The sequence below is a fragment of the Coturnix japonica genome, chromosome 2, assembly GCF_054131305.1.
Source record: "Coturnix japonica strain WE chromosome 2, WE-NBRP24, whole genome shotgun sequence".
Taxonomy (NCBI): Eukaryota; Metazoa; Chordata; class Aves; order Galliformes; family Phasianidae; genus Coturnix; species Coturnix japonica.
Genome location: NC_140664.1, coordinates 88,070,585 through 88,087,955, shown reverse-complemented (window position 1 = coordinate 88,087,955; position 17,371 = coordinate 88,070,585). Strand labels below are relative to the sequence as shown.

Sequence of the window (17,371 nt, the reverse complement as noted above, 5' to 3'; positions counted from 1 at the left end):
CAGCATGGGTTTGCAGAAACTTTCAGAGCTGAGAAGGTACCTGAGAGACAAGAAAATAGTAAACTGCTGTATCTGCACATAGATCTGACCCCAGGCAAGCTGTAAGGAAAGATGGGAAAGAATAGCTAGATGGGAGGGAATAGCTAGAAGAGGACATCTTTCTGAAAGGCTCTTATGAATATTGAAATGACAAACTTTATTGTACAGAGCCCAGAGCACTGGAACAGTCTATGCAGAGAGGTTGTGGAGTCTCTTTGGAGATATTCAGAACCCATCTGGATACTTACCTGTGTAACCTACTGAAGTGAAGCTGCTTTAGCAGGGAGCTGGGCTAGATGATTTCCAGTGGACCCTTTAAACCCCTACAAATCTGTGATTCTGTGTGAGGCAATGCAACACAGAGCAAATTTTCTTTATCTCAGCAAATCCACTACACATCATCTGAGAGGCAGTAATTCACTGTTCACGCACCCAGACTTTTCTTATTTCTCATTCAATTCAAAACCCTACGCAACCAAAATGATTTAAGGTCATCTGTTGAGCTCCACAGCTAAGAGTGCATTTAAAGTCTGTTATGAAGTCTTGGATGACAGGCAATGAATTACCGAGCAAGTGGACTTGTTCAGTTTCTGGAGGGTAATGTGCCCTTGATGAAGTGTTGTGAAAAATCAGTTTAAAATAAATAATTCTATTTAAAACTTTAAATAAAAATATTGTTGTGGTCTTTCCAAATTCTTTTTTGACCTTATTGAAGAACTTCTTTGCAGACTGTGTAGCTGCACTGAAACCTGAGGGATTTATTAATATAGAAATCGAGTTAGGCAGAAATATCTTAGAATATATTTTCGATCCTTTGTTATTCTAGACAATTTGGAACCTGATTGATTAAATTAACGATGAAGGATGACAGTTGGAAACATCTGTCTAAACTCATGATGGAAATTCAGTTACTAAAATGATGTAGCAGTATTACGAAAATGTGTATATTCATGGAAAGCATCTCTTAGACAGTTACATGTAGTTTTAGGGCTATGATTTGTGTTTCACCATTTAACTTCTAAATATTTGATTTACCATTTGAATTAGTTCACATTTGAAATGTGTTTTGCCTAAAGTTTCAGGTTATAAATGTAATCTATTTGAAAGTTATTTAGAAAAAAGCATTTGTATAAATGTGAGATCCAAAGTTAATTCAGTGTTTCAGTATTTTCTATCATGGCTGTTAACTAATCAAAAAACCAAGGAGGTTTAGAAGTATGAAAAGGATGTGCTTAAATCTATTTATACCTTTCTCTCATGCTTCAGTCAATCCAATCCTAAAATTCTAAAAATAAATTAAGGTTTTCTGATTCCTTCTATAGGAGCAGACATGGGAATATAATGTAATCAATGGGAAATTATGAAATAGAGAAGCATTACATGAAGGTATGTCTCACAGATTCATCGCATAAATTAGGTGGCTGGGTAGACAGAATCTTTATAGTATATTTCAAGGAGAAATTATGCTACAATAAATATATTTATATATAATCCTATATATATCATCATATTTTTCTAATGAAACAAGGACCACATTTTGAGCAATATCTGACATTTGGATATTGAAAGTTAACAAGAACTAAGCAGATCTGTGGTGTATCTTCAATATACATGGCCCCATTCACTGCTTGGAAGTTAAGTTGAAACTTTCAGGCTACATTTATGAAGTCTCCACTGATCCCTGAGCTAAACGGTATAGACTTCCTCATGTCCTTTTTACCAGCTAGAAAGCCCTTTGCTGTGACCACTGTATCCTTTGCACTTTTTAGAGTGTCTGATAAATATATGCTTCTATTTTAAACTATCTTGGAAAAGTACTGATGCAGCTCATTGAAAGGGGCGCAAACTTACAGCTAGCTAATGCTTTTGCCTTTTCAGTGATTCTGTACTTTTAAATAGACCATTTTAATTACCTATATTAAAAACAACATTGCTTGGTGTCATGCTGAGGATGAGGAACCAGCAATGATGAACTGCCCAGCAGGCTCTTCACAGGATTACCAGCACATTCCTGCACTACAGCACAGTTCTGGCTGAGAGCAAGTTCTTCGCAATTGTGGGCTCTGTCTCTCATCCCTTCTGCACTACAAGTTGCTTTGCTCTGATCCTAAGCCATCAGAATTAATAAGCATGAAAATACATATAATAGGAGTACAATTTACAGCCTGCCAGACTTGATTTTATACAGCATGATGCAATACACAAGACATACATGTGAGGGTATGGCAGAGCCTGTGATCACAGGAGACATATCCTTAGATATCCTAAAAGATTACATTAAGGGGAAGAACAAACATTTGGAAGTTATTTGAAACTAAACATCCTTTAGTGCAAAAACCTTGGCAAAAAGCATCATCTTTTCAATGCCCTTGTTTACCCATCAATAGGAATGGTCATCTGTCAAACCAGAGCAGCAAGGGCAACTGAAAGATTAAGGGGACAAATTGAAATAGGAAATGAATAACTTGACAAATAGACTTAACAGTGATGCACATAGTCTTAAATTTGAATCCTTGCATTCCTAAGCTATGTAAGCTTGGACTTCTGAGCCTACCTCAGACTGGAGAGACGGAATGCGCGCACACCTGAGACTATTTGAAACCAAAAACACTTCTGCTCAAAAGTGGGCTTAAGAGTAGGTTAAACATACTGAGAATGTTTTCAGATCACTTACAAGTAGCTGCAAGTGCCCACTGTTTACAGAATTATGTAATGCCATTCAGGAAGGTGGAACATTTGGGTTCAGTTATTTCCTAGTCTAAAGATGTTTGAGCACAGATTTATCCCATGGAAGATCTATGAAGATCTTGAAATAATCACCATCTACTGTGTATGAACTGACTGCTTCAAAGTTATGAGTACAAGATCTGTTGAATTTAAGAAAGAAAGAAATATTATTAAACTGGGGCATAGCTCAGGTAGAAAGGTAATTTTTTTTTTGATGGAAGAAGTGAGGGGGTATGTTAAACTATTAGGGAATATGATTCTGAAAAACCTTATCTCTTAGGATAAGATCATCCCAAGAGAAAACGAAAAGCACAGATTAACGTGAGAAGGAATTTTGAGAAAACTAAGGTTTTATTGAACATCCCTACTTCAAGAACTGTAGATGTTTGCAGTGACTTGAGATGGCTATTAACAACAGCAGGGCTTTGATTTAATTCTAACCACAGATATGTGAGTTTTTGTCACAGCTTTCTGAAGTTTTATTCTTCTCTCATAGTTACTTCAGCCCCTAAATTGGAATTTCTTTCTATTTATTAAGCACAGTGTATGTTTAATTAGATTACTTCAACAGTGAACCAGCCATGAGAAACCTCATTGTCAGAAATATTAAAAGACAGTATGACTTTGGTTATAAGAACTTTTTTTTCTTTTTTTTTTCTTTTTTTGCCTTTAATGAACATGAAAGTGAGATGAAATTTATTTACTTGCTGCTTAAGACAATTTTGATAATAACAATAAAGATTTTAAGTTTCTTTATTTGCATGAATATATTTCTCCTTATCTTGGAATATTCTGTTGTATTGATTAAGTATAAAAATCTAATCTTGATCATGGATCAGAACACTGCTGCACTTCTGTCATATGAGCTATTTAATCTCTCATGCTTAGAATTTACTTGAGAATTCAGTTATGAATATAGCAAATATCTTTGTCAATTTATGCATTTGGTGTTAGATTTAGCACACCATAGTATGTACATGGATCATAGAATTGTAGAATGGCTTGAGTTGGAAGGGACCTCAAGGATCATGAAGCTCCAATGCCCCTTCCACAAGCAGGGCCACCAACCTCCACATGTAATACTAGAAGAGGCTGCCCAGGGCCCCATCCAACCTGGCCTTGAACACCTCCAGAGGCAGGGCATCCACAACCTCTCTGGGCAGCCTGTGCCAGCACCTCACCACTCTCATAGTAAAGAACTTCCCCCCGATATCCAAAACAAAAAAACCCCTCTGAAAATAAAAATGAAAAACAGAAGCCTTTAAAATAGAAATGTTCTGAGTTTTGTCTTGCTAGAAACAAGCACATCACCAGGACTTTAAGAGAAAAGAATTATTCAATTAATTAAAAAAAACTGGAATTTTATAACTAGACATATGGAGGAAAGATTGTGAATAGCTTTCTATATAGAAGTAAAAGACCTTCAAAATATGATTTACTGCTTTCAGTATAAAGCTAGATAAATCTGAACTCAGATCTACAAATTTTAGCAGTAATTTATTAATCATAGGAGAAATTTACAGGGTATGTAATGGTACTCTGGAATTTGAAGTCTTCATATCAGTCTCCGGTAAAAAAAAAAAGAGACTCTTGTTGAAATCATTTGGCTTGTGTTGTTCAGGAGATCAAAACAGACAGATACAACACTGGATTTTATTAAATTTAAAACTAGCCTATGAAACGCAATTAGTTTGGAAAGCAGATAGTTCAAGTCAGCCAACTTTATTTGTATGGGTTTCCCTTGAAGTTTCGAATTCTATCTTCATCCATTTTTAATTTTTGCCAAACTAATTTAATCTCATTCTACAGCTCAACTTCAAGACAAAAGATCAGACAGATCATTCCAGATGTTTCTGAAGACCAGAATGAGACTAAAATATGTATTTTTGCATTAGGATAATCTAACAAACCTTCTGAGACCCTGCTGAATTTTTATGCAAAGATCTTGGCAGAAAAATGACTTTAATCATGAAGGTAGTTTATGCTGCTACAGAAATTAACTGAACAGATTCAGATAAAGGATTTTGAAAAACCTCAGCCTGCAAATATATATTAAATAATATTAAATAATATTGAGAATTTATTTGTTGAAATCTTTAGAAACACTGATGAAGTTCTCCTTGAGCAAGGTCAAGTATTTTGGAGCTGTCCATGATAACTGCCTGTCCCTATGCATTTCTTAGTCTGAAGTTGCATTCCCCATCTCTCCACCACTCCTAAAGCTTATATGCCTACACATATTACAGTCACTCAGAGAATTCAATATCCTACTGTCCAGAATGGCAGGAGTGAAGCTGAAATTTCTCTAAATGGTGTACTAGCTCAATATAACAGCTGAGTTACTGCAGGCTTACAGACCTGATTTGCATTTAAACAGTTCAAAGTACTGAAGATGAAATTTATACAGACGTGTTCCAAAATGTTCTATGAGGGCTGCTCCAAAGCAATGTCTCTTATTTTGTTATGTTGGCCTGTGAAGTCAGAGACAGATGTTGGTGGTATGGCAGTAGAAGTTGAACCTTCTTCCTTACTTTATTGTCCTGAAAACCTATGTATAATTTTGATGCCATTTTTCAGACTGAAATGCTGTCCAGAAAACAACAAACATAAGACTGTTGTTTTCTGGTGACACTAAAATTTCATACAGTAATGACACTAACTGAAGTATTGAAAAATTTCAAAGTAAATTACAGAAATATGTATTTCAAGGAGAAAATAATATTAGAGTGTGTGTTTCACTAAACCATAGTGATTTGCTCCCAGTTTGGCTCCAGAGCCTTGGTCCAGCTCATAGTCTGTTTTAGATCACTCTTGAACTATTTCCTATAGTGAACAGATTAGCTGACTTGGCTTAGATCCATAAGCATGGTAGGATGTAAACTAGCTTCCTTAGGTATTTCCATCTGAAATAGCATTTCAGTCTGAAAAACAGCACAAAAAATGTACTTTGGTTTGCAGACCAATAAAGGATACATAAATAACAACAAAAAAGGAATGCTGCCATCTGAATTTATTAAAACTCCTTGACTTCGGTAATCAGAATATAAATTTTAACATACAGATCTGAAGACATTATTAAGAAATTTGTCACTGTACAAAATGATAGTTGATCTGAATTTTTCATTCAGCAGATTACTTTCAAATTTATAGGAAAATGAAGAACTGTCACCAAAGAAGAGTTAACTCCTTTTTACTATTGTTTGCTGGTCATTGTTTGAGTAAGTATAATAACAAATTAGGGCAGAAAGAACTGAATGTTGAAACAGTCAGTACAAATTGTTCCCTCTGCAATGGGAAAACTGTAGGGTAGTGGGTGGAACCAACTACTGCAGGGATGTACAAGAAGCAGTCTCAGAGTTGCCTCTAGGCAGAGCAGTTTTCCCTTAGGTTCTTCATAAGAGCAGTGAACAATTTATTTGCTGAAATTTTGTGCTTTCATTAGGACTTGGATGGCCTGAACTGTCATGTGAGCCCATATACCAGCACCCCCTAACAGGGATCTGTTCATTTTCCACATACAGGATCAGCTGCATAGTAATAACGTTACTGTATTAGCAATTCATTTTCAGATATCAAACTGATACATGACAGAACCCGAGGAGCCGGTTAGAGACTCTTATTAAGTTATAGAATTTGTCTTCCTCTGATGCCATACTAATTATTTGGAAGAATGTATCTATTTTCAAGGGCAAGGACCTTGGCAGAACTAATACATCTGATGTAATGATCAGATTAAGAAAAGCATACATTACATTGGGTGTGAATACAAGGAAGTTCTATAACTGAGAAATTTTACTCAAATTGAACCATGCAAATATAAGCCTTATGCACCTTTTGGAGGAAAAAACATCCTTACATTTCCTCTTGACATGCCTAGGCAGGTAATTTTTTTGGTACTTTATCTGTAGCATGTTCAACGTTGAGGAAGAGAGCAGAAATTTACCTGTGGCTTCCACCCCATCTTTTTGGTGTCTTCTCTGTGTAGGAAGGTAATGGCTGTCCTGCAATCGCACTGCTCCTCCTGCTGGTCACCAGGAGACATGAGAAGAGAAATAGCTGACAGTAGGAGTGACTATATACGGCTGTTTCAAGAGCAAATTACCATGTAGACATCAGGAGCTGACTGTAGAACATTGCCTGATCGGGGAGACTGAAACTGGTGATGTGGGAGAGTGAGAATGAGATTATAAAAGAGCTGGGAAGAGATGCGAGAGGAGAACCTAGAGTAAGTAGTAAGTCGTAGTGAGCCTCTGTGTGCTAAGACCAAAGAATATTTGCTGAGGACAAAGGTGCAGAAAGGTGAAAGGTTGTACAGAACTTAGGGTCTCCACTCTGCAAATAAAGTAAGTCTACTCTGGTAGACTGTGTCTCAGCAGTGGTTAGTCAACAAAGAAATGACGTCTGTCATCCTTGTCTGTCACTCTTTTGAGAAAATGGAAAGAAAATTTCAAATTTCAAATCTTCTCTCAGAAGATTTAATAATGAGGTAGCTCAGATTCTATGAAGGAAGGAGGGAAGGAGGGAAGGGGGGAAGGAGGGAAGGAAGGAGGGAAGGGAGAGAAGGGAAGGAAGGGAAAGAAGTGAGGGAAAGGAAGGGAAGGGAAGGGAAGGGAAGGGAAGGGAAGGGAAGGGAAGGGAAGGGAAGGGAAGGGAAGGGAAGGGAAGGGAAGGGAAGGGAAGGGAAGGGAAGGGAAGGGAAGGGAGGGGAAGGGAAGAAAACTTATAGTTTGTACACACCATAGACAAGCAGATTACAGTTTATTTTAATCTTGACATTCCTTATCTCTGCAACCTTGATCTGGTAGCTTCCAGTAAGAATTATCTTGGACACAGACCTATGTTTCAACTACATAATCTGTGATTTATTTAGATGATGGGCTCTTTTGAGGCTATGCAGCAGGGAAGGCAGCATTTGGAAGGCCACAATCTGATTCACTGTGGCTATGGAAGTCAGTGAACAGAGATTTGTGGGAAGAAAATAAGTTTCATTCAGGAAAACCTGTATAGACATGGAAAATAGAGGTCATTCCTTCTTTTGCCACTGAACTTAACAGGCTAGCTATTCATGGTGATGGTGAAGATTTTCTAATTTTTCAGATGTGCAAACTTCCCTTTCAGAATATAATTTGTGGAAACAGTAGGCACAGTACAACAAGGTAAACACATGAAAGAGATTCTGTACAAGCAGGGATTAGGTGAATCTAGGGCCTTTCACCATGGAAAATATGTAATTGAGGAAGGCAATGTGACAAAGGCTGTAAAGTCATGAATAGGGAATAATTCATTGCTTCTTACAAGAGCTACAGGAAACATCAAAAGAAATTACCAAGCTGCAGATCAAGAGCAAACAAAGGACTTCTACACAAAGTGTAATTAAACTGTAGAATTCATTGCCTCAGAAAGCCATACATGCAAAAAAAATATAAATCATTTGTAAAAGTGACTAGATGAATCTGCAGTAGGTTATCCATCAAAGGTTGTAACAATGGAAAAGGCAGATGTAACCTTTGACTGGGGAGGTCCCTTGAAGAAGTGACTTAGTATGAGGGCATCCATTTTGTTTGTTGACATAAGCACACCCACGCTAAGTTTTTCTCATCCATTCACAAATGACTGAGTAAACAGTCTGGCAGATAGCAAATGACACGCCTAACAAATAGCAGTGTTATCTACTTCGAACAGATGCAAAGATAGGGCCTATGATTTAAGTGCCTATTTGCTTTACACAAAGGATGTGATGTTGAAAATCACATTTATTGTATTGACATGAATCCAGTCATATTGAAAACAAAGCCTTGGGATCCTGAAATAGAGCAAGCTGTGAGATTTAAGATTTTTAAAAAGTAAAAATAAAAGAATAATAATAATAAATAATAATAAATGTATATACATATAGGTATAATTTTAAAAAAAATTAAAAAGCAATGCATGAGGAAATGTGTTATCAGAATAGAAATACTGAGTTTGTGAGGTAAGACTTATAACCATATCCCAAGAGTTTCCTACTCTTTCTTTTACTGGAGTTAAAATTTGGGTTTAGATTTTTTATTTGTAATACATTAACTGAAGGACAATTAATTACGTGTCTTATTTTCCCATAGCAACTGGTCTTCCTGATATTTGAATGAACAGTATTACTCTGTACTAGCTGTGTTTTCTTTACCTAAAAATTCAGTTCTGGTTGCTATTAGGAGACGGGCTATGGAGATGCTGAGTATGAAGACCCTTGGTCTGAGCCACTACTGCTACTCATGTTCTTGTCTGAGGTATATGTAGAAAGGGGTATAGTTAATGTCTTTGTTTCCTAAATCTTGAGTGAGTAGCTCTGAAATACAGAACTCTTCTAGTATAGTTAAAATTAATTAATTTGATCCAGATATTAAAATTGATAACTAAATCTCTGATGCTGAGGTCAGCAATATGATATCAAAAAAAATTATAGTTATTCTAGTTCTAGTTAACTTAGCTATTTAACTAATTAAAAGCTTTCAGAAAAAGGTAACTTCTAGATGTTAGACAGTGATCAGGACACAGCACAAATTACCCAAGCATTCACTTATGCTGTGTCCTGTTCATACATTTGTTACCCATGGGTCAATGCAACGTCTGTTCCTGGCCAATTCTATGCATTAAGCATTATGAGTGGTTCAACCTTATATTTACTTGCCCTCAATTATTTAAAAGTTGTTTTAAAATTCAGCAGTCTGCAGAAGTGAATGGATCACACAGTCCTTGTGCACAGTTTTCATATCAAGTCAAGATCATTGTGCACCTGATTGCCTCTGAACTAGCACAGTTAAATACAAAATGTCATAGTTTTCAAACTTACATTTGCAGCCATGAAGCTAAGAGTGATGCAAGTGAACAAAAAAACACGTAAAATATCTTCCTTCCATGTCTGTATAAAGGAAAATAAAGGACAAAAACAGGCCAATTTAGAAAGAAATGGAACTGGATGAGACATTTTCCCATGATCTAGAAAAAGAAAATGTATTTGTTTTCACCTTTTTGTCTCATCCTACTGAATGCCACCATGGGCCTTTTTAACACAACAATTAAAAGAGAATACTTTCAGGAAGTTTCATTCAATTTTTTTCCTTAAACTGGGCCAAGGATTTATTTAGGTAAAAGTTTTGTTTGTACATTTTAAATGAGTTATTCTATGGTTGACCATGCTTACAGTCATCAGTAAATCTACCAAAACTGTAGGCAGTTCTAATTGTGACAGCATATTTTCTCTAATTTTAAAAGGGAAACACAGACACTCTCCAGGATCCTTCTGTTCTGTAGCTGTTCAGTCCAAGCCATTCCAGCTGCCCCTCAAGGACTTCAAGGGGGAGCACTGCTGCTGAGCTAGGAAGTCAGTGCCATGCAGTGGTTTAGAGTAGAAGCCAGAACACTGGTGCTTTATAAAACCATCAAGTTTTATCAGGTTATGCCAAGTACAAGAATTTTATAATTTTAATATATCAAATTTGAGAGGGCATATGTAGAATACTGCGGTTGTTTAGCCAAAAGAATACTCCTTCCTCCTCTAGTTTGAGAATAAATGCTAGTGGAAGATCACAGGCTATTCTCTGAAGAGTATTTCTCACACTAGCCCTGCACTTTGGATATTTAATTAAGCTGTAATTAATCCAGATTTTAAACAAGAGAATTATGTTAACATGCAGGAATGACAGACAAACTAGCTCCTTAAGGCCATGGTAAATACAATGGAGAGCAGATATTCTTTTTAGTAGACCACAGTCTAGGCAGAAATCTGTTGGTTGTATCACATTTTTTTCTATGAATCTGTAAGTTTACTGAATTTAAGAGATTCACGTGGTTCTCAAGCCAGTGAGTAGAGGCTCTTGACTTAGAAGCTCAATTAGAGTCCAGTTACTTGTTCAATGAATACTTGATGTAAAATATTTAAACTTTTATCAGAGTAGCTATTTGAGTCCAAGTAAGCAATCTCACGGAGTAATTGTTATTCTCTGTAGACTAACAGTAATTTCATTTACTCATCTTTTGATGTGTTCAGAGGTCCTCCTGCAATAATGCCATTCTCTCCAGACAAGGAAACCCAGTTCTTCCTCCAGGACAAACAGGAGAAGTTGGAACTTCTGATTTCAGTGCATTGCTGAGGAGTGAGTTCCCTGTGCTTCATGAAGTGATTCTGAGTGAGCCATCTCTTAGATTACACTTTTTTTTCTGGAGCATACTGGGTATCTGGCAGGAAAATTCCCTCATGAATGGCATTGACTCCAACTTAAGCTTCCCTGAGCCCCACTGAGTCCTTTGGAATGCTCCAAGTTAGGGTCAAATGTTGAGGTAACCTGTCATTGTTAAAATGTTGCAGAAATTTGGAACACAACTAATGATGTAATTCAAGACAACTACTATCCGATATGTAGCAGGATTTCCTGAAGAGTTGGTCAGAACTGGGCTTAAAGCCTTATGTCACACATTTCCAGAAGCTAATTCCTTATCAATCAGAGAGAGAGAGAAAAAAAATTAAAAAAAAAAATAGAAAAAGATATCAAAAAGAGCTATTTAGAGAAGAACAAAAAATGGCCACAGCCTCAGGAAGAGAATGACTGTGCCATTCTGAGAAATCACCGTCCCTGGAGCTCCAAACTTGTCAGAAAATAAACTAAATAAGAACCTTTGTAGTGTGAGAAAATGAAAGTATGAGTCATTTTGAAAGATTTTTTTTGTAAAATGTCCATGCTGCCTTCCATCGTTATTTTCTGTCTAAACCAACAAAATTAGTGTGCAGAGACACATGAATTGGCTAAGTGCTTTAAGTCTAATAAAGTTAATATTATAGACCAAATATTTTCACTTAATGTAATTATGACACCTGACGGCTGGAAGTTTACAGATCAATGAAATGTTATAGTGTTTCAAAGCTGCAAACCAAAATATTCTCTAGGAAAGACTTAACTTTGGGAATAACATATTGAGACACTTCACACAAAGGGAAGGAAAAAAAATAGTTTTATTGGGTGTGACTATTCAGAGGTCATTCTGTAATTCCATGGAATGTTGTATGTAGAGTAGTTTATATAGAAATGTGAAATATATAATGTATGTAAACAGAAGATTAAATGCAGCAGCTTTATATATAACTTCCCCTTTTGCTTATAGACCTGAATCTACAAGCTCTGTCATATCTGCCTAATAGATGCTCTTCCAAGGAAACTGATGAAAAATCCACGTAAATCAAGATTTTAAAGGCTGTAACCAATATCAAAACAGAGAACACAGAACTGAAAAATGTTTTACATTGATGCATTGTTCTACAGCAGACTAATTAGAGAAACTGAAGATGGCCCGACCTTTATTAATGACTTTTAGGTCACTGTTGCTGATATCTCAGACTAATTGGGCATTTATGCTTCTGAAAATTAAGACCCTGTCTGTTTCTAAAGACCTTTACTCAGGCACCCTGAAAACATACAAGTGTTTTTTTTTTTTTTAAAAAAAAACAACAAAAAACACACACTGCTGAAACAAACAAATCCTGTGGCAGTCTTGTTTTGATAATCAGCACTTAGAAACATCTAAAAAGCAAGCATCAAGAAAATGTCTTCTGCTTTAAATTAACTGTCTATATATGGCTGGACTGCAGCTGTTGTGTGCTTGTTCTGCTCCAGTTTCCTTTTGATTTTTAAGCTTCAGGGCTACTTCAGCTTCTAGAACTGCTAAGCTTCAGCTACACTTGCAGCAGAAATCACCATGACCAAGTGGCTTCCAATTGCACACAAGTGGCTACCTCACATATATTGCAGTTCTGTTGGCGTGCTACTTTCACATTGGGGATGTGTGACTCTCCAAGGATTTTGTTGTTGCCAGTAACAGGCAGTGTAAGAGAGGCCATTCTGCCTGTGTGACATTCTAGAGAAGGCAATAACATCCCTGCAGTGATGAGTGGCTGGATGGGAGTTTGGCTCCAGTCTAAAGCTAGGCCAGCACAGTTACATATTAGGCCAAAACCAGTTCTGTGGAATAACAATGTCCCGAATATTCAGCTCTCAGAAGAAAAAGACCACCAGTATGAACCTTTTAATGATCTCAGAAGAAAACTACATATCCCTGGTGGTCTAGTGGTTAGGATTCGGCGCCCTCACCGCCGCGGCCTGGGTTCGATTCCCAGTCAGGGAACTGTCCTCTGGAATATGTAGTTTTCTTCTGAGATCTGAGTATTCGGAACATTGTTATTCCACAGAACAGGAGTATGAACCTTTTAATGATCCATACTGCACATGATGTTATGATGTGGAATATGGACAGCAACACCACAATCCATGACAGTGGAAACAGTGGCAACATCTTGTTAGCAGTGCCTGGAGAAAGAAGGAAGGGCGAGGGGTGGAAGCTGGAACACAAAAAGTTCCATCTGAGCACAAGGAAGAACTTTACTGTGAGGGTGACGGAGCTCTGCAACAATCTACTCCGAGAGCTTGTGAAGTCTCTGTTCTCTGGAGTTATTCAAATTGGCACTTTCCTGCGCAACCCACTGTAGAGTATCTGCTTTGTCAGGGGAATTCAACTAGATGATTTCCAGAGGTCCCTTCCAACCCTAATAATCATGTATTATCTGTTAATGTTCTGAATGAATACTGTTCAAATCTATTCTAAAAATTCCAGAGTAGTATGCTGGATTTATTTCATTAAACTCTACACAGCATTGACCATTCCAATGCTTCCTTCCTATGAATTTTCTCTAAAAAGTGAATTAATTAAAACTTTAAAAATGTAGGAGTCAGAGTAAGACTTCTATTACTTGGCACTGAACTGAAGCTTTAGTCTCTAATTCTTTTTTATTGATTTTTTTTTTTAACCTGAAATATTCTGGTTCTACTTCCTTTTGCACCCAGCTACATAGTATTCTCTCAGATTCTGTCAATTCCATAAGATGTGGCTTATGTGAAACACAAGAAAAAAGAAAGTTTTACTGTAAGATGGTAGAAAGAAATTAACCAATATAATAGGAAAATATTTGTTTTAATGGGTAAAAACAGTAGTTGTTTCAGTGTTTGTATCAGTTAATAGTTAATCAGTTAATAGTCTGTGATCTGTCTTGACATCTCTACATCTCTGTAACCAGAGGCTCAGTTCAGAGCTGGTAGACCTTAAATGAGTAAGTGGCTAATACAAAAAAGATATGTTTGGCAATTGGAAAAGCTCCATGTGCATACCAAATCACAGAATAATTGCTGGAGACTAAACAAATGTTTACTGCTGCTTTTCTCCCAGATTGTCTTGTTTTCCTTCACGGCTCTCTGCTTGAAACATAACTGTTTTCTATCCCTGCAAGACCTAGCTTTCAGAGGAGAAGCAGCACTGCATGAGTAAATTGCTTGTGGTCAAATTTCTATTGTGAATACAATTTCAGAGAAGGATGCAGGATTGAATGGACCTCAAGACTTCTTGGGTTCTGTGTTCTGCTGCAGGAAGGACTGACATCAAAACTAGAACAAGATGCTCAGATGTTTATTTGGGCATGTTTTGGAAGTCGTCAGGGATAGCGATTCCCTGTTCTCTGCTGGCAAGCTCTTCCAGTGTGCAGACACCCTTATGGTGCTGTATTTTTCCCTTCATCCACTTGAATTTCCTTTGTTCCAGCCTGCTCCTTTTTTCTCAATTCACTTCTGGGAAGTCTGACTCTTTTTTCTCTACAATAACCTTTTGTTAGAAGATGGCAATTACCCCCCTCAAACTGTTCCTTCTTTAAGCCAAACAAATGAATTCTCAACTTGCCCTTGTAAGTCATGTGTTCCAGCCCCATAACCATCTTGATGGCTCCCTGTTAGCCTCACTACAGTTGTTTTTCTTGCAGTTGTGCTACATAGTTTATAGCAGCCATCATCTTTTGATCTATTCCTTCTTCCTCCTCTACCCTGCTGTGTAATTCTGAGAAGACTAAACCGCAAACATGTTTCTTTTTCTCTTCCTACTTTATGTTCCTTTAGAATATGAGTACTTAGAAGCAGGAATTGCTTCTACTGCTTGTACATGGAGTTCTAAATACGAGAGGACTCTAATCTCTGTTGGTTTCTGAGCATTGTTCTGATAGAAATTCTTTTCTACATTAAGCATATGGGAAAAGTAATGTGATAGGACAAAAAACCCCGGCAAAACAATGGAAGAAAATTCAAATATGAAATGAAGAATGATGGTGCCTACTATGATTTGATTTGCTAAGTTCAGTCTGGTTCTTAATGGTTGGTCATGGGGGTGTTGGGAGTGATAGTGCTGGCAGCAGCAGTGGTGCCATGTGTATTACACATGCAAGCACTAACCCTGGGCACCCTGCCCAGAACAGCAACCACAGCTGAGCTGTCTTGCCAGGCCAGTGCCACAGATATAAAGTAGTATTCCAGAATTTTGTCATTAGTGTGATACAAAGTCTGAAGTGATGCTAACAAGCCTCCATCCATCTGGAGACAAAGTTGTAGATTCATAGAACGATATTGATGGTTGTCTTGTGCAACACCTTTCTCAACACAGAGCCAGTTTAAAGCACTCTGACCAAGACCTTCCTGAGTTCTGAGTATCTCCAAGAATGGAGATTCCACCACCTCCCTGCACAACTTATTTCAGTGTTTGTCCATCCTCAAATGTTTTAGAAGTTCTACCTCTTCTTCAGCTGGAATTTCCAACTGGATATAGATTGTTTATTGTTTTTTTTCTTATACAGCTCTGTACTTTCTAGAATTGGCAATGCTTCATTTTTTTTCGTCTACTTTCTCATCAAGGAATGATTAGCTGAGATCATAACTTGGACAAGTAATGGCGTGTCTGATCTATTACCTCCTGGAAGAAAAAAATAGTTTGGCTGAGTGGCCGGCAAAGTTGTGAGAGTGAAATACAGTAGTAAGAACTTCATAAAAGTAGTAAGAGCTGCTTAAAAGAAGCTAAGCAAAGAAATCTGCCTGCAGGATGCCACTTGCTTTTCTTGCTGTACATATGCTGTGTATGGAGCCACAGAACTGTAGTGGGAAAGTCAGTAAAACAGGTCCGCAGAATAGATACTGAAACAATGATCACTTCAACAGCAGAGATCTTTTCTGCCAAACTACTTTGGTCTTGATACTGAGGGATTTCATACATCTGAACCTGCTCTGTTCTGTATAATACTGAAAGAAAAGCCTTTAAAATACAGAAGCCAGTGTCAGTCATCTTGTGGTTGGGTTCTAGGTCCTCACTGTTCTCTCTGGGATTTCTTGCTGGCCATTAACATTGTGCATCTGATAAGTTAAAACACTAAGCTGCCTGTAGATTACATGGCTGATCTCAGGCTTGAGAATTCCCTTAGATGATTTGGCACTCAAACAGTTACTGACATTAAGAAGCTGATGAGTGGTTGCAAACTGGCAAATGCAGAGTACATAATGCCTGCAAGGAGATAGGCTCCCATCCAAGCAGAAAGAGCTATTAAATCACTTCAGCACAACAGCATTTGTAACTATGAAAGGAATAAAATATTTATCAAAATACTAATTTTAGAATAAGAAGCGAGAAAGTATTCTGTCTAGATTCTGTATAAGAAAAATATAATAATTTTATTTTATAAATGTACTTTAAAGAGGTAAATTAGGTCACATCCTATGTGATCTAATGTCAGTCTTTATAGGCTATAGATTTTTCTCAGTCACATTTCCAAAAAAGAATTTTTTCACCATGTTTAGTTATTTCTATCTATGTCCTTTCCGTGCTACCTTTTTTACCTTCTTTCTGATGGTTCATCTGGTGAAATTTGAACTTTTAAGTATGTGGTATTTCAAATGAATGTTGCCAATGACTAATTCCATGTCATTTGGCACTTTTCTATGCCACTGAACTAGACCAAAAGGAATATATGTAAATATAGATTATCCAATTAATTTCTGCTCCCATGTGTTGCGTGTGAAATAATATGTTACATGCAGGAAGGATCATAATGATGAATTGCTGATATTCAGCTACGACAGATATACTTGGGTTCTAGTATAAATGGAAAGGACAGCCCTAAATTCTTCAGGCAGTACTGGGTCTTAGTTTTGCACAGCATTTATCATTTTCTAAAGGAGAAAGTGAGATTTCATCATTACAGTTGTATAAGATTGCAAGGAATTGAAAAATTCCTTTCAACCACTCAGACTATAATGGTATAAATATATGGGGATTTGATCTCACAGAAAAAGAATAATTAGTAGTTTTTGCTAACTAATATCTCCAGGGATGTGGCCTCCACCACCTCTCTGAGCAATCTGTGCCAGTGTCTCATCACCCCTACTGTAAAAAACTTACTTGTATAGCAGTGAGATTTGTGTATGTTTTATTTAGCAGAGATCTTTCCCTTCAATATATATTTCTCCCTTGAGAAATTAACTCTATTATCAGGACGCTGTTTGCTGAACTTATCACTGGCATTTTATCAGTTTTTGTTTCAGCTTTAGGTTTCTTTGATATTATTTTTTTACTGTATCCTCATTCTATCTGAACTATTTTCATTCCAGTAGCTTCAAAATTCTGTCCATAAGAATCATATTACACAAATATAATCACAGCTCAAAGACACTTGATCATCACTTGCAAATTTGCAGATCCTCTGACATGTCAGACTTTAGCA

General features: G+C 37.0%; 1 non-coding gene across 1 annotated transcript; it reads left to right on the top strand.

Moving 5' to 3' along the window:
- Positions 1-12,846: 12,846 nt before the first annotated feature.
- Positions 12,847-12,918, top strand: TRNAE-CUC (transfer RNA glutamic acid (anticodon CUC)). Its single transcript has one exon. It is a non-coding gene; the product is annotated as a tRNA-Glu (tRNA).
- The last annotated feature ends 4,453 nt before the right edge of the window (positions 12,919-17,371 follow it).